The following is a 24386-nucleotide window of genomic DNA, read 5'->3' as shown; positions in this document are numbered from 1 at the left end:
ACCAAATGTGACAGATAGAAGCAAATTTGGCTTCTTTGTCTGTTCCAGGTGTTGCGAAAAGTAGGGTTGTGAGACAAGCCTACAGGACATTGTGTACTAATGGAAGGAGAAAACTCAATTATCGGCTAGATCAGACTTAAATGGGGCAGAACCTATCTTGATAAAAGGTTTCAGCTTGAAACGCCGACCATTCTTTTTCTCCCACTGATGTTGCGTGACTTGCTTGAATTTTTCCAGTGACTGCATTTAACTTCGGATTCCAGCATTTGCAGTTTCCTGTGTGATTCTTGGACGTAATATTGACTACAAGGTGCCCAAACAGGAGGTAAGATGTTGTTCCTCAAGCTTGTGCTTGGTCCTATTGTAACAGAGTAGGAGGTTTGAAGCAGAAAGTTCAGGGATAGGAATGGGATAGAGAAAAGTAGAATCCTCAAATTTGCCTGTGCCAAATAGACGTAGATGTTCCAAAAGGTTACTGGCCAATGGATTGAGGGTGTTGTGAACATCCAATTGCTCAGTGGTTGGAGCACTGGTCTTGTAAACCAGGGATTGTGAGTTCATTCTCGCTGGGGCCTCATTTCTGTGAGAGGAGCTGGACAAAATGGTGACTCTCTATCTTCCTTACGGTAGACAAAGTTAAAGAATTTCCTGTATGATACATTCTAAATGTAGTACTACATGACAATAATAGAACCCTTACCTTTTTCCATCAAATGCACTACACTGCATTGGATGAATTAGGAGTAAATGCTGTTAGATCCTTCATACACAGCCGTAGTCTCAGCAGTGCTGCCCACTGCCTTTCAGGCAACTTTGCTGGAAACCAGACATTCTTCCTTTAACTTCTGGAACTTGTGTTTGTCTGAGACAGTGTGGAAGGAGATGAAGTAGTCTTTTTCAGTGCTGATCCCAAACAATAATATGATTATTTCATGTTTTATGGACCATCCCAGGGATATATCTGAGACAAATTATGAACTTCTGCTGGATGATTGTAAGTTTGCCCTGTAGATGGCTCAAAACTCAATGGTCTTTCAGAACAAGGATTGAATGCTAGGGATCTGGGAATACAGTTGCATAATTCCCTGGAAGTGGTGTCACAGGTGGATACATTGTAAAGAGAGCTTTTGGCATATTGGCCTTCATAAATCAAAGTATTGAATACAGGAGTTAGGATGTTATGTTAAAGTTGTGTAAGACTTTGGTGGGCCAAATTTGGAGTATCGTATGCAGTTTTGGTCACCTAACTGCAGGAAAGATATCAATAAGATAGAAAGAGGGCAGAGAAGATTTATTAGGATGTTGTCCAGACTTCAGGAACTGAGTTACAGGGAATTTTTTCCTTGAGCATAAAAGAATGAGGGGAGATCTATAGAGGTATTTAAAATTAGGAGAGGGCAAGACAGAGTAAATGCAGATAGGCTTTTTTCCACTGAAGGTAGGTGAGATACAAACCAGAGGACATGGGTTAAGAGTGAAAGGGGGAACTTCTTCACACAGAGTGTGGTGGGGGCTGAAATGATGAATGAGGCCTCGATTTTAACATTTAAGAGGAATTTGGCAGGTATATGAATGGGAAAGGTATAGAGGGCTATGGACTGGGTGCGGGTCAGTGAATCTAGGCAAAAAAAAATTGGTTCAGCACAGACTAGGTGTCAAAGAGGCCTAATTCTTTGCTGCTGAGCTCTATGTGCTGAGAAGAGTGGTGAAGTTTTGAATGACCATTTCATTGAATTCTGTGGGGAAAGTTAATACTGTGCCTGGAAATAATCTCATCTTATCTGATCAGAGGATATTTGTCAGGTTAAATTGAGGTTTGAAGTAAGGTAAATTAAATGACATGCTAGCATTGAAAATGGCATTATATAAATATTTTGTTTTATCTGTATGGTGACACAACCACAGCACTGGGCCATGTGCCCGCCAGCCTACTGCAGGGGTCAACCACTGTACCTGCAGGAAGACCACCTGGGAGGCTGACTCCACCTGGCCAGCTGTCAATCATTGACCTGCACATAGATTTGAGTCGGCAGTCACACATGGAGTCATCGAGACAACTACTGGTGTTCAACAGAAGTTAAGTGGATTAAAGCCTGTAGTACAGTCTTCTCTGTGTCTTGCCTGCTTGCTGCACCACAATCTACATTTGCAAATTTTATGATAAACGATTTTTAAAAAAGGAAATTACAGCGTCAAATATTGTTGGAAGACCATGAACTCATTCTTTTAAGAAAAGGACTTTGTGATCAACCCAAAACCTGTCAAGCTTTCAGCAGGAGGGACCACATATGATTCGTACACACTCAGGTTCAGGAGCGTATGTTTCGGGGCACCCAAAATTAGAGTTAAAACTGTGGAAAGAACTGTGGTGGGTGGGCCCAATGTAATTCCCCCCATTGCAGTGGCAGGAAAAAGGGCCCCGATGGTGTCTTCATAATAAAAATAAGATTTCTCACTATGTAATGGACTGTCACGATGCAAAACAAAACTGAGACACACTTGAACATATTGTACTGGAAACTGTTCCATGAAAAAAGCTTTTTGAAAAACAAAATCTTGCATCTTTTGGCGGTTCATTTGTCATATATATACTGCTTAATCTGGGATTGAACCGAATATAGCAGATACTTATAATTAAAAATGCAGGCTGGAAGCATTACCATCGACTTAAACCTCCGACAGGACTTCAGGGTCAGGGGGAAGTAGCACACTTACAATTGACTTGAGGAGGATGAAAATCTCACAGGGCTCTTGATTGCTGTCTGTTGACCCCTGCTGGAAAGAGTGCACATGAGAATATATACAGTAAGGGTGAAGCAGACTGTAAACATGTCTTTCTTCAGGCTGATTGTTTCCGTTCTTCACACCTTAGGAACAATGATCTGGGGGAAAAGTCACTGCTCACTGAAAGTTGGTGACAATTTTTAAACAAATAAATAGAAGGCATTTGGATTATATTTCTAATGGATTTAGGTAGCTAGTCCCCCCATTCCCCATATCTTTTTGTATTCAGGCATTTGCCTGTTTATTTTTCCCTTATTCCTGACAAAGGGCTCAGGCCCAAAACCCTAACCCTAACCCTTCACTTCCTGAGAATGTTGCGTGACCTGCTGAGTTTCTCCAGCACGTTTGTGCATTGCACTTGACCCCAACATCTGCGGATTTTCTAGTTTAACATTGCTAACCCATTTGAAAACAGTTGGAAATAAACTAATCTTCTGTAGTATTTCCAATTCTATTTTCAATACTATGTGATACAAAAAAAAAATCTTTTCTATGTGTCGTGGCTTGGGTTTTTCATTGAAGTTGCAAAGATACCCAATGAAAAGTTTTTTTTAAAAAGAAATAAAATATGGATTCTCTCTTTCTTTGTTTCTGTTGCTTCAGGAATCTTTGTTAATACCACAAACACAAACAAATATTACTATTAAGAAGTGTCTTGCTGGCCCAATTTGTGAAGGAAGCAACATTCCCTGTAAAATGTCATGACATGCTTGGATAACATTGCTGCCAAGGGTAATTGTGGGGATCAGTGATTAGAACTCCAACAAAGCATATGAAGGGTTCTTTCCTGCTCTCTAGCCTGCACTGCAGTCAATTGCTTGTAAGTGTTGAGCAATGCAGATATAAAATGATCAGAAGTGCCCTGCAGAAAGCTGTTGGTTTGGTGTGCTAAACTTAAACATCACTGGCACGATCTGTTCCTTTTCCAAATGTTAGTCATTAAGAGCTCTGAAGTAATACAATATTGGCCTGTCCCATGTGTGTGTCTCCCCCCCCCCCCCCCCCCCCATTCGATGAAACAGACTGGTAAACTGTGAAAGTCTCTGGGTAGTTTGTATCTCCTTTAGGCTCTTATGTTGTCATCTAATATTGCTAATTATGCACTAGTGACACTTAATTAGTACTTCTACTGACAAAGTTGTTCCATTTTAGTTTCATTGAACAAAAGGCATTGAGTTGGGGGCAGACGATCAACTAAAGCATTAAAAGGAAGGGGAATGATGAAACTGTCGGTGCAAGTGGCCCCTCAGCTCTCATTACATTTCACAGAGACTTGGTCAAGCAGATGCAGAGCACATTTCAACTTGTCTCTTAACCGTGCCCAATTAAACAATAGCTGCAGCTTGAGAATTGCATCTCTGTTCAGCTTGCCACAGTTTTGTGACATCATTGAGTAATTGTGGAATGAAGTCCCACTCTGGAGATTTAAATGTATCATCTTGGCTGGCACTCAAGTGCATCCTATGGCTGACAGAATGACCATCTCGTGAATGAAACCAATTCTTATCTTTTCTCTCGGCGAATGTAAAGCTCATTATCTAGAAGAAAGCCAGAACCGTTCACCCAGTTTTCTAGCCAATATTTCTCAGCACAAAGAGCAGGTGAAAATCACCAGCCATAATTTTTTATATATGTTTTGTTTCGTTCATTCACGGGATGCACATGTTGTGCCCAAGCTGAACTGCCCCTTTCTTGTCATCCTGAACAGCGAAATGGCTTGGCAAGACAAAGGCCAAATAGATTTTAGCCCAGAGGTTCTTCACTCATATACCACCTTAAGTCATCCCTTACTAACCGCTCTATAGTAGGTGCTCTATGGTATAAGGCACACAGGTCAAACTCTGGCCCGCGGGCCAAATTTATAATTATATTTGGCCCGCAAGATCATTTCAAAAATGTATTAGAGGTGGCCCGCTGGCCGCCGGGCCAGTATAGCGCATGCACAGTAATACAACAAATCCCAGAAGGCATTGGCGTCAGCCCGCTAATCGCCCCCACCTCCTCTGTTTACGTTGCAGGGTCTCACCGTGGACTCTGGTTTTGGGGCCTGGCCGGTGTCAGGGGAAGCCAAGGCCACTTCCCAGCATCCGGAACCGGAGGCCTCGGGCCCGACCTCGCCAGGACCGTTGCCCACTCCCCCTCCCTGCCGCAGGCCGACCCGCGACTCACGGTGACGGGGCCGCTGATCCGCCGAGATGCCGCCCTGCAGCGGGAGCCGATGCCCCCGCACTGTCGTTGTCCAACCCGATCGCCCGCAAACCCCGCCCTCCTGCACACAGGCCTGAGTAAGGATTATGAATTTTAATCTCAGGATAAAACGATCTTCCAATAGTTTCATGTCACAGTGATAAATATATTCCTGGTTAAAAATGGTACTGCACCTGGATACAAGCTCATTAGGCATAAAACTTGAAAAGTGTGTAAATCAAAGGATATCTGCACCAATGGAAAAAGGGCATGCCAAATAACCCTGCTAGAGTTCATGCCCACAATCAGTCACCCATTTGATTGTTTCAGGAATCATGTTATTCTCCCACATTCTCAATAGCCCTCAGATTTTACTATTCGACAGCACACTAGCAACATTTGACAAATCCTCTATAGAGAAATATTATTTATTGAATATTTTATTTCTCATTTGTTAATGCTTCTGGAAAGAGTTTATCCAAAACTATTATTAAACATTTATTTTAATAAGAAAAAGTTTAACATTACATATGTTGAAAGCAGAGAAAACATGCAGATGTTGTTGAAAATTTTCAATCAATATTTAGTTCGGCCCTCGACTTAGTCCAATTTTTTAATTTTGGTCCTCCGTGAATTTGAGTTTGACACCCCTGGTATAAGGGATGACTTAAGGTGGTATGTGAGTGGGGAAAAAAAGGATGGAGGATCACTGTATTAGCCACATTGCTGTGAATCTGGAGTCACATAGAGATTCAACTGGGGAAATAAGCCAATTCCTTTCCTTGAAGAATATTAATGAACCAAATGAGTTTATGGAAATCTAGCAGTCACATGTTAACCATTACTGATGTGGGCTTTTTATTCCAGATGCCCACCAGTTGGAAGGTGAGATGATATAGGGCATTTTCCTGTGCACCTGTATCAGAAAATCTGGTGTCGGAATCAGCTCACTTTTGTTTTGCACTATCACTTTTTCACAGGTTTAGCGCCAAGTCGGGGTGTGGAATCCGCGGGCATTGTTCCTTCAAGCGAGGTGCTGTGCCCCCCACCCCCCCCAATACAGTCGTGGCCATCTCTAGCTATCAAACATGCCCCCACCCTCCGGCATCACTAGTGTGCAGCAAGGGTCTCCGCACCCACCCCAGGCCGCGTCACTAGCAAGCGTTAAGTGTCACTAACACTCTCAACACGTACATTGGAGGGGCAGATGATGTTATGATGTTAACAGCAACCCCCCTGCCCGCCGAGCGAGTTTATGAGCGTGGGACTGTGCGCCCCTTCTAACATACATTCTGGCACTGACCCTGCCCTTTCATCATTTCACCACTCTTACCCCACTTCAGCCCACCAGAAATGCCTCTCCATAGAACCATTGAACAGCACACAAAAAAATGCCCTTTGACCCTTCTAGTCTGTGCTGAACTATCATGTGCAGGTTACACTAACCTGCACATGGTCCATAGCCCTCCATACCTCTTCTATTCATGTATCTGCCCAAAGTTTTCTTAAACATGAAAATTGAGCCGACATTCACCACTTCAGCTTACAGCTCGTTCCACACTCCTACTACTCTCTGTGTGAAGAAGTTCCTGCTCATGTTCCCTCAACTTTTTCCCCTTTCACCCTTAACCCATGTCCTCTGATTTGCATCTCACCTAATCTCAGTGGAAAAAGGTTACTTGGATTCACCCCTCATCATTTTAAACATCTCTATCAAATCTCCCCTCACTCATTCTTCTGTGCTCCAGGGAATAAAGTCCAAACCTGTTTAACCTTTCCATGCTATTCAGTTCATGAAGTCCAGGCAACATCCTAGTAAATCTTCTCTGCACTCTTTCAATCTTATTGATATTTTTTCTTTAGTTAGGTGAACAAAAATGCACACAGCACTCCAAAATTTGGCTTCACCATTGTCTTATACAGCTTCACCATAACATCCCAACTCCTGTACTCAATTCTTCGATTTATTAAGGCCAATATGCCAAAAGCTCCCTTTACAATCCTAGGGAATTATGTATCTATATTTCCAGATCCCTATGTTCTATCACACTCCTCCCTTTCCAGTGGTTCTCAACCTTTTTCTTTCCATTCACATACCACTTTAAGTATTCCCTATGCTATAGGTGCTCTTTGATTAGTAAGGAATTGCTTAATGTGGTATGTGGGTGGAAAGAAAATGTTTGAAAACCACTCTTTTAATCGTACCTCATTGGCTCGTTCTGTGCATGGTTTCATAACTCCAAAGAAAATGGGCCAATGACAATTTTTCTCAAGCAAAATATTTTAGCAACAATTGGGTCTAGAGCAGTGATTCTCACCCTTCCCTTCCCACTCGCATCCCACCTTAAGCAATCCCTTACTAATCACAGAGCACTGATGGCAATAGGGATTACTTAAAGTGGAATGTGAGTGGAAAGAAAAAGGTTGAGAAACACTACTCCATTTTTTTGGCTCTGCAAAAACCTGAAGAAGCTATTCCCCGTGCATATGAAAGATTTTATTCTGAGGTTCCTCTCTCCTTTCTTTGGTGCATCCGGATGTGAATGGTGCACTTTAGAGGTTTGAGTGAGTGCTTGAATAATGAAAGGGGTGAATGAACTTGCTGGACTGTGGCTGAGGCATTTACTTTATCTGATCCATGCATTCTGATCGTACCTACTTTGTGAGTTGTAGATTGTAATGATGCGTGATAGCAATGGCTGCGGTTAATGAATGCATTTGTTTTATCTTCAGGTATTCCTTTGATTCCCGATTGGTCCCATGGATTGCAAAGAAATAAAGACTCAGTTCTGAAGTAATTTTCTCATCTCTTTCCAAAGTCTTTGCAGCCAACAAAGTACATTTGAAGTGTGCTCACTGGTTTAGGAAATGTGGCAACTAGTACAAGCTAACTTCCACAAGCATTACTGTGATATTGAACACTTAACAACCATGGCTTAAGTAATGTTGGATAAAGGATCATTATTTACCAGAATATTGGCATTACTTAAGGTGGAATGTGGGTTTAAGAAGGTAGATGGAAAACCACTGCTTTAGATTCTCCTCCCCTGGGAAAAAAAAATACTATGACAGTTTACCTTATTAATGCCTCAGCCTTCTATGCCCCAGGGAGAAAAATCCCAGCTGTTTAAGACCCTCCTTATAATTCAAGCCCGCCAGTCCTCGTAATACTGTCTAAACTTCTTGGAGGTCCTGAAAGGGTAAATACTGCGAACAGTACACACAGGTGCGAAGGAACTCAGCAGGTCACGCAACATCCATGGAAAGAAATATGTATTCAGGCATAACCCCTTCTTCAGATATCTATATTACAACAGTAATTTCATTTCATAAATCGTTCATTGACTGAAGAGCAATTTGGAATGGCTTGACATAAATATGTTTTCCTTCAAAATAACAGTTGTATGCACAGTACGAATTCTTAGCTTGCACAAGGAAAGCAGTGAAAATCGAATGATACAACTTCAGGGATCCCTCTTTATAATCCCCAGTTCATTCAGTCTGACCTGAAGAGTAACTTGTATCTTGACCCAAGGGCTCAGCACAGCAGCTAAGGCGTTAACGAGAGCTAAAATATTTTTTAAAAATTTAGACATATAGTACAGTAACAGGCCATTTCAGCCCATGGGTCTGTGGCACCCAATTTACACCCCATTTAACCTACGTCCCCATTATGTTTTGAGCGGTGGGAGGAAAACCCTTGCAGACACAGGGAGAAGGTATAATCTCCTTTTGGAAGGGTGCAGGATTCACACACCTGTCCCAGTTGCTGGCACTGTGAAAGCATTGTGCTAACTGCTATGCCAACTGTGCCTTTTCACCCTTTAGGATTATTCAGAGGGTAATCCAGTGCCATGCTTAACATGACTAAAAACTCTTGTGCTAGTTTGCCAAGCTGGATAGACTTCAATGCAGTATAGAGTCAATGGTACACTGTCAGAGGTGCTAAGGGAGGATGTGAAAGGAGGGAAATTTAGGGGAAAAATTGGGGTGTTTTTTTTTAACTCAGAGAGTTGTGAGTGCAGGAATGCATTGCCAGGGTTAATGGTGGAAGCTGGATCAATAGAGTTATTTAAGTCACTCTTAGATAAGCTCTTGGATGAAAGAAAGAGAGGGTATGAAGTAGGGAGGGTTTAGTATTTTTTTGATAGGTATATATAGGTCAGCAGAACATCATGGGCCAAAGGGTCTGAAGTGACCCATAGTCTTCTCTGTTCTATGTTCTAAGCTGATCAATTCTTCAAGTAATGTAAAGGACATCAAGGCATTATTTTGATGAAAAGCTTAAGTAATGCCAATATCCTGGCAAATAATGATCCTTTATCCAACATTACTTAAGCCATGGTTGTTAAGTGTTCAATATCACAGTAATGCTTGTGGAAGTTAGCTTGTACTAGTTGCCACATTTCCTAAACCAGTGAGCACACTTCAAATGTACTTTGATGGCTGCAAAGACTTTGGAAAGAGATGAGAAAATTACTTCAGAACTGAGTCTTTATTTCTTTGCAATCCATGGGACCAATCGGGAATCAAAGGAATACCTGAAGATAAAACAAATGCATTCATTAACCGCAGCCATTGCTATCACGCATCATTACAATCTACAACTCACAAAGTAGGTACGATCAGAATGCCTGGATCAGATAAAGTAAATGCCTCAGCCACAGTCCAGCAAGTTCATTCACCCCTTTCATTATTCAACCGCTAAAGTGCATCATTCACACCCGGATGCACCAAAGAAAGGAGAGAGGAACCTCAGAATAAAATCTTTCACATGCACGGGGAATAGCTTCTTCAGGTTTTTGCAGAGCCAAAAAAATGGAGTAGTGTTTCTCAACCTTTTTCTTTCCACTCACATTCCACTTTAAGTAATCCCTATTGCCATCAGTGCTCTGTGATTAGTAAGGGATTGCTTAAGGTGGGATGCGAGTGGGAAGGGAAGGGTGAGAATCACTGCTCTAGACCCAATTGTTACTGAAATATTTTGCTTGAGAAAAATTGTCATTGGCCCATTTCCTTTGGAGTTATGAAACCATGCACAGAACGAGCCAATGAGGTACGATTAAAAGAGTGGTTTTCAAACATTTTCTTTCCACCCACATACCACATTAAGCAATTCCTTACTAATCACAGAGCATTTACGGCATAGGGAATACTTAAGATGGAATATGAGTTTAAGGGGGCAGTTTGAAAACCACTCATCTAAAGCAAGAGGCATAGATTTAAGGTAACAGAAGAAAGATTTTAAAGGGGCACCTTTTCCCACAAAAGATGGTAAAAATGTTGAATGCGCTGTGAGAGGGAGTGGTAAAGATGGATGCAAATGGATTTCAGATTTATTGTCAGAATACATGACATCAAATACAACCCCGAGATTCTTTTTCTTACAGCTGAGACAGAATTACCACTTATTGGTAGTGCAAATGAAAAAATTGTACTCAACGTACACACGTACACTAATTAAAAAAATCACTAATCAATAAAGTGCAAAGGAACAATTCATAAAGTAGTTTCTAACTGAGTTTGTGGTTGAGGAGTCTGATGGTGGAGGGGGAGCAGCTGTTCCTGAGACTGGTGGTGCGAGTCTTGTGGAACCTGGATCTCTTTCCTGATGGGTGGTGTGGATCCTTGATGATTACTGCTGCTCTTCGATGGTGGCATTCCCATTAACTGTTCTCAAAGGTGGGGAAGGTTTTGCCTGTGATGCCCTGGGCTGTGTCCACTACCTTTTGCAGGGCTTTATACTCAGGGGTATTGGTGTCACCTTACCAACCGTAATACAGCAAGTCAGCACACATTTCACCACACATATGTAGAAATTTGCCAGGTTTTCTGGTGTCATACCAAGCATCCGTAAACTCCTGAGGAAGTGGAGGCACTAACGTGCTTTCTTCACAATGCCATTGGTCCAGGAAAGATCCTCCAAGATAGTGACTTGTAAGAACTTAAATTTTCTCACCCTCTCCACCTCTGATCCCCCAATGATCACTGGATCGTACAATCATAACTTGTAAAAGACATTTAGGTTGGTGCATTGAGAGGTAATGTTTAGAGGTATTTGGTCAAAATACAGACACTAGTGTCCGGCTGGATTAGACAACTTGGTCAGCACTGACAAATTGTGCTGAGGGGCCTGTTTCCATTCAGTAGAACTCAGACTTTAAGGCTATTCAATGAGTTATCTTTCATTTATCTTAACTCCAGAGAATATATGCCCATTGTTATCTGCATGGTAGCCCCTTGGCAATATGCCGAGGTAACCTTTTCTGCAATGTCTCCAAGGCTAGTAAATTGTTCGTTGGTTTGAGAAGTATAATGACTGAACTTTGTTCAGAGTTTCTCAGATTAAGGAAAGTACCAGCACAATAAAGTTACTGTTCTTAGTTGAAGAATTACAAAGATCAGATGAAGAAGATTTAATGGCTTAGCTTTGGAGGACACAGTGGTCCCATAGTAGAGCCACTGCCTCAGGGGGCCAGGAACCCAAATTCAATCTTGACCTCCAGGTAAGCCCATGGTTATTAACTGTTTGCACAATTGTTTGTGTGGAGAATGTGCAAACTCCACACAAATTGCACCACAGGTCAGGATTGAACTCAGATCCCTGGTGCTGTGAGGCAGTGGCTCTGCTAGTGACAATTTGATTTCCTCCTAGTGGTCTAGTTTCTCTTGCATTCCGGGATGTTAGGGTTGTTAGGTGAATTCCCCACGGTAAATTTCCCCTAATGTGGAGATGAGTGCTATAATCTAGAAGGAATTGACGAGAATGTGGGGAAATTAAAAATGGGAATCAATGTTGGATGTTTGACACTCAGTATGTGCTCTGTGGACCAAAGGTTTCAGCTCCACTCCCCTCCATGATTCTAAGATTCTTTAGAACATTTTTTAACTGCAGACTTGGACCACAGGAGTTCTCAAAAGATTAGCTGAGATAGCACACTTGACACTTCTTGAAAGAGTGTGCATAATATCAGGCTGCAGATACATCCCTTTCGATTAGAATCTGTTTCCTGTTTTCACTTGTGTTAATGGGCGGGACTCCCCTTCCTCCAGGATCAGGTGCTTAAATTTTAAAGTGGGAATTTGTGGCAGTGCTAGGTCTCAACTGCTATCTGACTGTCAGGGCAACATGTCACTAGTATGAATTTCCATTGAATTTACAGTTTGCTTCAGTCAAGTGTCATTGTAAAGAAAGACACATTAATGTCATAATCTCAGGCTATTCTAAATTGCTCTTCAGCCAATGAACTATTTATGAAATGAAATCACTGTGGTAATTTAGGATACGTAGCTAGCTCTCAACACATCAATAACAAATATACCATATAAGTGTTAAATATTGGCCAGGAATGATGTCAATGCTCTTCTTTTGAAATAGTGCTGAGGAAACTGCAGGAATTCTCCTCCTGCACTGTTCCATCACACACTCCTGGGACCGGGGAACTGCTGTACTGCCGGAAGAGATATGAATCGTGCTACGGTGTTTACTTATGCCCATTTGGAAGAAAACACATTATACTATAATGATTGATAATACCTCCTCTGGCGTTGTACCATTGGTTCAGTACTACACTGGATGATCAGCCTAGATTTTTGTGTTCAGTTCTCCAGCGGGCTTCCCGAGCACAGGAGCTTTTGATTAAGAGGAGAACCTTATCCCAGTAAAATCATAACTAGCCCATTAACATGTTGGTCAACAGAAGCTGAAGAAAGTATCATGGGACTCCAGTTTCCTACGGCACTTTCACAACAGTGAAGGATTTTTGCACAATGCGATGTTCGTGTGGTTACTGATAGGGTTCACCACCTTTCCGTGTTGACCAAGTTGTGGCAAATCAGACATCCTGTCATCAAAACTTAGTAGGAAAGGAAAACAAGCTGTTGATAATGCTGGTGATAAAGCAGTAGACATTTCTTTGACTGATCTATGCTTGACCCAGAGCAAGGTCAATAACCCTGGAACGGTCATCCTTCAGCATTTACCATTGCCAGGTATTCTACCGTCAGATTACTTCAGCTGTTACCTGATTCATTCACTAAATCCAGCAAAAGGCATCCATCTCAAGAGGTTGCCTTGAATAACAAAGAATCATTGGGCTTCGAGGGACCCCCCCATTTCTCCCAGCTCACCAAGAGGAGAAAATATGGCAAGCTGACCCTACCGATTTTAGAGTGGGACAGTTAGCGCAACGGTGAGGGCAACCCTGTTACAGTGACAGTGATCGGGATCAGAGTTCGAATCCCGCGCCGTCTGTAAGGAGCCCCTGTGTGGGTGTTTGTGGGTGTTCCCGTTTCCTTCCACTGTTAAAAATAAAACATGCTAGGCCCTGTAGGTCAATTGGGTGTAATTGAGCAGCACAGGCTCATGCTGTATATCTAAATTTTAAAAATCGAAATTTAAATGGATATGCAGCTCCTGTTCCAAAGAAACTTATTTCACCAACTTTCCTATTAACAAAGGCTGGCAACGTGGTCCAATGTGAGAAGATGTAAGCTGTGAAACAATTGGATGAGGGAAATAGAAGATATGTGGGACTTCTTCACCTTGCCCACCATTATCCACAGGATTACTTGCTCTAGTGCAATTGATTTCACTACATAACGAAGAAAAGAAAATGCTTTTACAATACATCCTCAAAGGCCAGATAGAAATCATGCCCGTTCTGATGTGCATAAATGTTCAATGTTCTATGCTTAATGTAGCTTCTTATTCTCAGAGGTCCTCCATCAGCCAGCTCCCCACCATGACTACCAGCCCCCCCACATCTCCATCAGGCACACAAAACTCAAAACGGTCAACCAGTTTACCTGTCTCGGCTGCACTATTTCATCAGATGCAAGGATCGACAATGAGATAGACAACAGACTCGCCAAGGCAAATAGCGCCTTTGGAAGACTACACAAAAGAGTCTGGAAAAACAACCAACTGAAAAACCTCACAAAGATAAGCGTATACAGAGCCGTTGTCATACCCACACTCCTGTTCGGCTCCGAATCATGGGTCCTCTACCGGCATCACCTACGGCTCCTAGAACGCTTCCACCAGCGTTGTCTCCGCTCCATCCTCAACATCCATTGGAGCGCTTTCATCCCTAACGTCGAAGTACTCGAGATGGCAGAGGTCGACAGTATCGAGTCCACGCTGCTGAAGATCCAGCTGCGTTGGGTGGGTCACGTCTCCAGAATGGAGGACCATCGCCTTCCCAAGATCGTGTTATATGGCGAGCTCTCCACTGGCCACCGTGACAGAGGTGCACCAAAGAAAAGGTACAAGGACTGCCTAAAGAAATCTCTTGGTGCCTGCCACATTGACCACCGCCAGTGGGCTGATATCGCCTCAAACCGTGCATCTTGGCGCCTCACAGTTTGGCGGGCAGCAACCTCCTTTGAAGAAGACTGCAGAGCCCACCTCACTGACAAAAGGCAAAGGAGGAAAAACCCAACACCCAACCCCAACCAACCAATTTTCCCCTGCAGCCGCTGCAACCATGTCTGCCTGTCCCGCATCGGACTTGTCAGCCACAAACGAGCCTGCAGCTGACGTGGACTTTTACCCCCTCCATAAATCTTCGTCCGCGAAGCCAAGCCAAAGAAGAATTCTCAGAGTATCACCGGGATCGCCAATGCATCTTTTTTCCCACTTATCGTAAGTGAGAAGATGCCAGTTTTATTGCCCTGCAATGCTTGATTAGTTCACCTCAGAGAGTATTTAAAAAGCATTTAGTGTCTGCGGTCTCACTGTTAGCACTCGAGTAGATGGCATTTTTTTTTGTAGGTTAGCTGTTCAGGAAGGTTACGTGCGATCAATACCTTCTATGTTTAATGCGGTATCACTATGTGTTCTCATCTAACATTTTGTATCTGGACTTGTGCAGCCTCAATCACATTTTAACCCTACACTCATTACTGGAACATGGATCAACTATGTTGCACCATTTTCAATCTTTCAAGGCACCTGTTAATCTCAGTTATAAAAGAGCTGGCTCCAAATAAAGTAGGAATTGTGGAAACTGAGGAGTGATGTCAGTAGCTCTATTTTCCTAACCTCCCAGAATGAGGAGGGTAGAATTTCATGGACTTTTTTCTTTTTTTTTTCGCTGTGTCGAATAAAAAGCTTTCACCCCCTCATCAACATGTTTGTCTTTGTTCTGGTTTCGGTATCAAGCCCATCTTTCCTTCAGTTCCTGTTTTAAGAATACACAAACCTGAAAGCCCTCATTTGATAAAACAAAGATTGAGCTTTATTTGAATGTATTCTGGCCTGTGATAAAATGGCTTTCTGTTTCTGCGACATTTGCATTCTGCTTTGGGAGAAAAGAACAGGCTTCATTCATTTTCTCTTTATTTGCATTCAGCCCAGCTAGACAAGATACCAATGACAGAAACAAATGCAAATATTTTCATTCGTGATGCAAAAAAATGCTTCAACGGCAACCAGCTCTTTAATATATAATATATAATAGTTTATATTTGAGTTCAATTGCTAAGGATTTATCTTACTGCAGAATTTAATCACATGTTCAAGAGCAATTTCCTCTCAAGCTCAAAAATATTTCTTATTTATTCTATTCTCATATCTGTTAGTAAAAGAAGCAGTTATTTGTACTGGTTAAACAGCTTGGCCTACTGACTACAAGCAGTACCCTTCTTCATTTGCTTACTAAGAGGAGTGCAAGAATGACTCAACTAGATCCCCATTTAGAATCTACAAGTATCTAGTGAAGTTCTCTGTTCTCATTTCCCACCAGGATCAAAACGCGGGCTTCCCACACAATAGCAGCTTGTGATTGTATTATCCTTTTAAATTCCCAAACTGCTACACAAACATATTTACCAAACACGATTTGACGAGCAATAGGGAGGCATGAGGAGAGATGACCAAAAGCCTAGACAAAGAGATTAATTTTAAAGCAACCCTACAAAATGCTGAAGGAATGCAACGGGTCAGGCAACATCTGTGGAGGTGGAAAAATAGTCGATATTACAGGTGATAATTGAAACATCAACTATCTTTTGCCTTCCACGGATGCTGCCTGATCCGCTGAGTTCCTCCAGCAATTTGTGTGTTGCTCCAATTTTCTAGCATCTACAGCCTCTCGTGTCAATGTGGATTTTAAAGAATGTCTTTAAAGGAGGTGAAAGGGAGAGAGTGGGAAGAGAAGTTCAGGGAGAGAATTTTAGTTCTTCAGGGTTTGGCACCTGATGGTAGGGCTGTCAATGGTGAAGTACTTAAAATTGAGAGAGGACACTGGAGGAATGTCTCAACATCGGGAATCAGAGTTACCTATCCCAGCAACTGGTAACGCATCTGTCGACTGAGGGCCTGATGACTGAATTTCATGTACAATCTCCTTTTACTTGGGTATGCTTCTGTGGATGCTACCAGCTCTTAATCTACTCAAGTTCAATGGAAAATCCTTATGCGCAAACCTTGAGAGAAATTAGAATTCACACCCTTTTGGTGCATTAAATAGCTGCTATAATTTACAATGTTGCCCATCCAGGTGATCTTCAAATAAAATCAGGAATTAAGTGAGAAGAAGCATTATTTTGGTCGTTTTCACCCTGTCTCGTCAGCTAAAATTTTACCTGCCTGGTCCTTAATGATAATTGCCATGAAACATGGAAAAACTGTCAGAACTCTCCATGGCAGTTGTAGACAAAGATGCCTTGATTGATGTGGGAAAGCTAGGTTGAAGAGAAACCCATGTTTTCAGTGAGCAAGGCCACACATCACCCTTCCCTCAATCGTCCACACAGATTAAGTGGTATGCCGCAAGGATCTCTCAAGGTTTGCTGCTGCAGAGCATGGGCTTAACATTTTGGCTGAGACTACAACATGTATCTAAGCAGACAATTCAAATTTATTGTCATACAAATGCACCTACAACCTGATGAAACTGCGCTCTCCAGTCCTTTGTGCAAAACACTCAGGCACATGACCAGACATAACACATATATAGACAAACAATATAGATGCAGGACACAAATGAATACATAAATATTGTTTTATGAATACTAGAGTCTCGCATAGTGAGTGTGAGCAGTTCCTTTGGTCGTTCAGCATTCTCACTGCCTGTTCCTCAGCCTGGTGGTTCTGGCTCTGTATCTCTTTCCCAACGGGAGCAGTTGAAAGATGCTGTGTGCAGGGTGGAAGCAGTCCTCAATTATTTTGCGTGCCCTCTTCAGTCAACGATTCTGGTAGATTTCGTCGATTGGGGGTGGGGTGTGGGGAGGGTGATCCTCTCTGCCTCTCTTATAGTCCTATGGATTGACCTCCAGTCCATTTTTCTGCTTCAACTACACCGCACTGTGAGGCAACTGGCCAGACACTCTCAATAGAGCTCCAGTAGAAGGTTGACGTGATGGTGGTCGGTAGCCTTGCCCCATCAGTCTTCTCAAGAAGTGCAGACACTGTTGCACCTTCCTGACAGGTGAGGAGATGTGTGTCCATGATAGGTCACTAGTTAAGTGAACTCCAGGGAACTTGGTGCTCTCCACTACAGAGTTGTGGATATATAGTGGAGGTTTGTCATTCCTGATCCCCCTGAAGTCCACGATCACCTCCTTCATCTTGTTGACATTGAGACTGAGGTTGTTATTCTCACATCATATCATGAGATTTTACACCTCTTCTCATCATTGTTGCTGATGTGGCCAACTAGTGTTGTGTCATCTGCAAACTTGATGGCACTGTTGGAGCAGTATCTGGATTTGCAGACGTAGGTCAGTAGTGAGGTGCGCCCGTACTCACCAAGATGGTGCTCGACGTTCTGCTACCGACCTGGACAGACTGTGGTCTTTCTCTTAGGAAGTCCAGTTTCAGAAAAGGGTGCTAAATCCCAGCGAGGACAGCTTCTCCCCAGCCTCTGGGGAATGATTGTATTAAAGTCAATGCAAAGCAGCCTGATGTATGAGGCATTATCCAGGTGGGTCAGGACGGAGTAATTAAATGAGTCTCTGATTGTATCACATCACCTTGGTGATTTGCCCCTCGTCTTTCTGTCAGTTATAAATGCAGGTCACATTTTGCATATTCAGCAACCCATTTTCATTGGTAAACAAGAAGTGACATAGAATCACAATGACATTTTATTGGCTTAAAATAGGTAATTTATTAGAACAAATAACTGGAGTAAGATTTCATCAGGATCCAATGTTATTTTTACTGGGAGATGTTAGAGGGATTAAACCTCAATTAAAACTGAATATGTATCAAATAAAATTTGTTCATATTGCCTTGGTAATAGCTAGAAAATGTATTGCTATAACTTGGAAGTCAGATTCTGATTTGGGACTGGATAGATGGCATGCAGAAGTTCATGAGTTGCATTCCACTTGAAAAACTGATGGTATTAAAATTTAACTGAATCTCAAACATTCCTTTTCTCTTATAGGTCTCTATAAAATATTTATATGTTTAAAAGTATCAGAAAGTGAAGTCTCCTGTTGTGGTTTTCTTGTCCCTTTTTCTTTTTTTTTAGTTTGTAGGGGGTTGGGGGGAAGAGGGATTAATAGGAGGTTTTTCGTTCTTTTGTATTTCATTACTCTCATTTTTCTTTTTTTCTGATTGTGTCTTAATTTGGATTAAGTTTGAAATATTGTGATATGTTTGCTAAGTGGTTTTATATTAAATAAAGTATATATATATATAAAAAAAGAAGTGTAATAGATTCAAATAGCAGGAAGAAAGGCCCTTCAGCAGATCTACCACCAAGCACCCACCCCTACTAATTGAACACAAATTGAATTTTGTTCTTCCCACATTCCCTTTGATTTTCCCAGATATTCTACCACCCAATTGCAGAAATGAAGAGGCCAGTTAATCTATCAAGGCCTTATCTTCAGGACAAGGAATGAAACAGAGCACTCGGAGGAAACCCACGGCACTACAAGGAGAAAGTGAAACTTTAACACTGTCAACATGGGCGTGTTAGGTTTAAACTTGATTGATGGATGCTGTGAGGTAGTAGCTGCACTCGCTCTGCCACTGTGCTGCTCAACCGACCATTTTGCACGGGTTGATGTCATTGGTCATGTGCCTGGCACTGTCGGACAGAACGGAAGCTAAAAAAGAAAATGTGCGGATGTCGGGGTCAAGTGGAATATGCTGGAGAATCTCAGCAGGTCATACACCATCCCTAGGAAATAAAAGGTAACCAGTATTTCTGGTAAGAACCGTTCATCAAAAAAGAATGACAATCCTGACAAAGGGCTCAGGCCCAAAACTTTGGTTACTTCTTACTGCTTATGGATGCTGCATGGCCTGCTGAGTTTCTCGGGCACATTTGTGCAGTGCGCTGAAGGGAATCACACTCAAAAGAGAACAGGTGTATTGTACGGAAACTCACATTTATCTCTCTTGAATATTAGAAGCCAAACAACAATAGAACGTTACAGCACAAAAAAAAACCAGGCCATCCAACCCTTCTGGTCAGTGCCGACCAATAAAGCTAGCTAGTCCCACTGACCTGCCCTCATTCCATAACCCTCTGCACCACTCCTATCCATGTATTTATCAAATTTATTTTTAAAACTCAAAATTAAATCTACATTCACGACATCAGATGGCACAAATGGTACCATCTTCTTGGAAAAAAGAACATATTGAGATCAAAGAAACATGGGACACTGATTATCATGCACTTATCAACATACTCCATACAGTTTTGTTCCATCTCATTCACAAGATCAGGATTGAACCTGAAACAGCTAACTGCAATGCCAAAAAGGATAACCTGCAACTATCCACATCTTTGCTTACACACACTTACAACAAATGCGATGGACAGCAATCACATGACATAGACAGAAATGATGGTTTTTGGAGCCATTGAAGTGGTCATACAAAACTGTAAGCAACGGACAAGTGCAAACCAGCAAAAAAAATCAAGTTAATCAATGAACATGTTGTAAATTCAACTGCCAACATGAGATCTTTGCACAGATAAAACAAGTGAGCATATGGAAGCAAAATAGATGTTGCATTGTCTTTTGATTTGCATATCATGCATTTCTGAACAACACCAAGTCTATTCTAAATATTATTGTGCCTCCTGCAGCTGTTCCAAGAAATCTACATTCAGACTTCCCTTTTATTTTCTTGGAAGAGATAAATATAGACAGAACTATCACATCATAATTTCAAATGGGGTTAGGCAAGGGGTACATTTAACAGTTCATTAATCAAACAGATCTAGCATACAGAAGCTTAAGTTGCTATATCTGCGTTCGTCATAAACATACCTTTGCCGTCTTTATTCTTGTTAATTATTTCCTGACGCAAAAACAATATTCATTTCCAAGGGGTCTTGCGGAAATGCAGTTGTGTTGTAAACATCTTAACCTGGAAGTTGTTCCCATTAGCCTGACAGGAAAATTGGCGGTAGAGATTTACACAATTGGAAAATGGTTCCTGAAAAAAATCTGAAATAAAAACAAAAGACCTGGAGCTATTCATCAGAGATGATAGTATCTGTAGAGAGACAAACTCAGCTAAAGTTTCAGGGCAACAATCCTTTATCAACAATCAACCACAAGATTTACATTTTAAATTTAGACAAATAGCATGGGAACAAGCCTTTTTGGCTCACGAGTCCATGCCATCGAGTTGACCTACATCCCCGGTACATTTTGAACGGTGGGAGGAGACTGGAGGCCACGGGACGTAGACCCACAGGGAGAATGCACAAATTCTTTAGACAGCGTGGGATTCGAACCCTCATCTCGATCACTGGTGCGGTAACAGCGTTGCACTAACCACTACACTAACCATGGCTCCCATCACTAACCGTGATGGCTATACGTAACTTAAGGATCCTCTCAGGACCTATAAATGGGCAGGGAATAAAGGGATGCAGTCCATTCGCAGACCAATTAGCATCATGACTGGAGCAGACATGATGGGTTGAAGGGCCTGTTCTTACTCCTGTTTGACGTTGGATGACGACGTCTCCTAAATATCCCTCACTTATGTCCGCACATTCAGATGAAACCATTTTATTGGGCTGCCTTCAAGCAGAGCGTAACAAGCAGGTGAGGCTTCTCAAAAAAAATCCTCTCTTCCATTTGTTATTTGAATCTCATTTGTTAACACGCATTGATTCAAATTGGTCATTTCTAGGGTTGGCTGAAAAGAGGCCTCAGATTTTGGGCAACTACTCACAGCTCCTACATTACACACAAGGGCATCAACCTTTTAACATTTATTGTTTGAAATCAGCAGGTGCTTGAGAAAACAATACAAATAGGAATGTTGGAAAAGTTGGGCTGGTGGTTTGATAATCGTTTTTCCCTGTGGTTCACAAAGACTGTCCTGCACAGGGTTTATAAGTCAGCAGGTGGTTTATATAAATGCTGAGCTTTATTTATGGTTTTGTATTTTACTTGAAATGCATTTTTGTTTATCATTATCAACACTAATTAAAATTAAGCCAAAACTTGACTGGTCAGGAAGCTAGCCAACCTATCTCAAGGGAAGGAGGATAACAAAAGGCAGAATGGCTGCTGCTAGCCTGCGATGAGCACTGCTCAATCCCATGAGTTCTGCCCTCTGTTTACTCTCATAGAAACAACCCACTTTATCTCCCTCAGAAGGAAGCCCAGGCTGAGTGAACAATAACAGGAATAGAACAGAAGGACTAGACTCCAGGACTCAGCCCTTGAATTATCAAGTATTTGACATGCCTGGAGTTTTTAAAATTAATTATTTTGGCTTCTTTATTCGAATTTCAATGACCATAAAGATCCGTCAAGTCTTATTAAGTGAATCAAGAACTTTACCTGATGCGCTGCATTGTTGATTCTTCCCTGACTTGGCAGCCTGCATACCAAGAAAGATGAAGAACAAAATGAGAAAAGACAAGCCACATGGCAGCCACATACAGAGCAGTCAAGGTTTAAGCAGTTGGCTGTAAATTAAATAGGTTAAAATGATACCATCTGAATTTTGGGCTGTTATCCAGGAGCATTACATCAGTTCAGTAGTAAACCGTTTAGTCTTCTGTTCAGCTGATGCAAGTTTCCCTTCCTTTTCAATTACACGGGTGGCGTGTACATTTCACAACTTTCTCTCTCAAGGTTTGACAAAATGGTTTGCGAAACCCTATTACAACGCCAGTGACTCCGGTTCGAATCCAGTGCTGTCTGAAAGGAGTTTGTATGTTCTCCCCTTGACCTATGTGGGTTTCCTACCATCATTCAAAAACATACGGGGGTTGTTGAGCTAATTGGTCCCATGAGCATATTTGGGTGGGACATGGAAGGGCCTGTAACCGTGATGTATCTTTAAATTAAAATTCAATTCAAAACCCAGCCAAGATTTACACAAAACCTTTCATCACATCACCTACATTTTATGGCCAATGAGATGCAATAGATAGATGGGTGGAGTAGCAAAGAGTCAGTGAAAGCGATTAAATATTCTACAACATGGACCATGAACCCAATCCACCATCCCATGTGTTTACCACCCCTTTTGCAGTGAAAGAATATGTGTCACACATGTGGCCCGATCTGGATAAGAGGGAGATGTTATTATTAGATTTAAATCCAACACTCACTGTGAAGTTGGCAGCCTGATTTCACATTAATGGGCCTGAACACAAAACAGGATATTTTGAAGTCATCACTGTGTACATCGCAGGAAGATTAGCTGGTCACACCATGTGGAAGGCACATGTACAGTATATCATTTCTGTAAGAAGCTTTTCATTTAGGACCTCCTGTGTCCTTTCTGGTTGCCAATGAGAGATCAGAGAAGAATTTTACCCTGAGGACTTTAGAAACATTGACATTGCTTTCAATCAAGTGCACTGCATTTGGTGCTCAGGATGTTGCCTCCTCTAGGTCAGAGAAAACAAATGCAGATTGTGTGACCACTTTGCAGAGCACCTGCTTTTAGTCCACAGGAGTGAACAGGAGGTTCCTGTTTTCTGTCATTTTAATTCTCCATCCTGCTCCCATTCTGATCTCTCAGTCTCTGAGACCTCTTTGTCTGAGATCTCCTGCACCGTTACAACAAACCTCAATGTCTGCTTGAGTAACAGTACTTCAGCTTCCCTGTGCTTGTTATCTTTTCCCTCATTAATCCCTCATCCGATATCTTCAACAGTTTATCGTCACGGCAATCCTGGCCTCATTCTATCAGAAATGTGCCATTTTTTCCGTCCATCAAGAGGTCCAGGCAACTTAAAACAAACATCTCTCTGTCCCAGTTCTGAAAAGAGATATTTGACTTGAAACATTGACTCTTTCCACAGTCGCTGCCTGGTTTTATTTCAGATTTTGAGAACATGCAGATTTTTAACTATCTTCCAACAGGAATTTCAAAGTTCTTCATTCTGATCCTTCAAAGAAATGCTGCAGTACCACATTATGCGTGTTTTCTTTAGTGTATTTAGATGTGGACAAACACATGATTTGACTGAAGAACCAAAGGTTTGTCAGGCCTACTTACTGACAATGCTGTAGTTTTTTTTTAAAGGGATAGAGTAAAGTTGCTCCCTCATAAATATGTGTTCCATTGTCCCTTCTGATAATTGCATCCAAATTTCTGCATATATAATTTCAAATATATCTCAGGGTGGAAGTGGTCCAATTGTTTGAATGATATTGATGCTTTCTGGGCCATAGCATGGCAGCCTCCAATAAACTTTAACTGGCTGCTCTCCATTTTCTACATCAGGGCTTCAAGTTAAAGCAATCTCTTGCTGTCCAATCAACCCTTACTTGATAAGGGTTACGATGTAAGTGCATCGTTTCCAGTGCACGAACACTCAATGAGAGTTTCAGCCAGTGGGGATCTAGTTCCAATGCAAATAGGCCAGGGTTATCAACAAAAGTGATCGGAATAAGTGATCCCTCACTTACATTTGTTTCTGCGTGATGTTCCAAAACATTTGGCGGATATTTCAGTTCTAAAATCGATTGCAACTTGCATGTTTCCTGTAAATTAAAGTTTGTTGAACCTTCATTCGAATTATTTTGACTTATTTTTGTGTACATTGCCATTAGATTAATAAAACATTTGGTATTCAAGCTTGTGTGCACATAAAATATCAAGAGCAGTACTACTACAAATGAGCCCTCTTTTTTCATTAATGATAGTGGATTTTGATTGAATGGAAATTTCGGAAACAGGTTGGCTGTCACTCATTTCTATAGTGGACAATCCATTTATGAAACTGGGAGGATATGATTGATATCAAAGTCAATATTTAGTTAAAATATTGAATAATACTGCAATGCTGAATTTTTATACATGTATATATAGAAATCAAATCATGAATAAAATGTTGGCAGAATTTAGTGCCATATAAGCAACATCTGTAGAGTTCTTTGATGGCTGTTTCACAAAAGAAATTAAATACACACTTTGTACTATGAGCCAAAAGCGATTTCCAACAATTACAAGA

At 41.6% G+C, this 24386-nt stretch overlaps 1 long non-coding RNA gene across 3 annotated transcripts in view; it reads right to left on the bottom strand.

Annotated features, from left to right (window-relative positions):
• LOC138739774 (uncharacterized) overlaps positions 1-21975 on the bottom strand; it is a 112101-nt gene extending 90126 nt beyond the window's left edge. For 2 of the 3 annotated variants that reach the window (XR_011342411.1, XR_011342409.1), the window contains exons 1-4: positions 21910-21975; positions 21754-21793; positions 20218-20397; positions 2716-2775 (exon numbers count right to left, since the gene is read on the bottom strand). This is a non-coding gene — a long non-coding RNA (uncharacterized lncRNA). The remainder of the gene's footprint in view (positions 1-2715; positions 2776-20217; positions 20398-21753; positions 21794-21909) is intronic. The other variant, XR_011342410.1, reaches the window with a different exon arrangement.
• Positions 21976-24386: the final 2411 nt, after the last annotated feature.

The sequence above is a fragment of the Narcine bancroftii genome, chromosome 7, assembly GCF_036971445.1.
Source record: "Narcine bancroftii isolate sNarBan1 chromosome 7, sNarBan1.hap1, whole genome shotgun sequence".
Taxonomy (NCBI): domain Eukaryota; kingdom Metazoa; phylum Chordata; class Chondrichthyes; order Torpediniformes; family Narcinidae; genus Narcine; species Narcine bancroftii.
The sequence above is the reverse complement of the archived record's forward strand: the minus strand, read 5'-3'. Positions and strand labels throughout refer to the sequence as shown.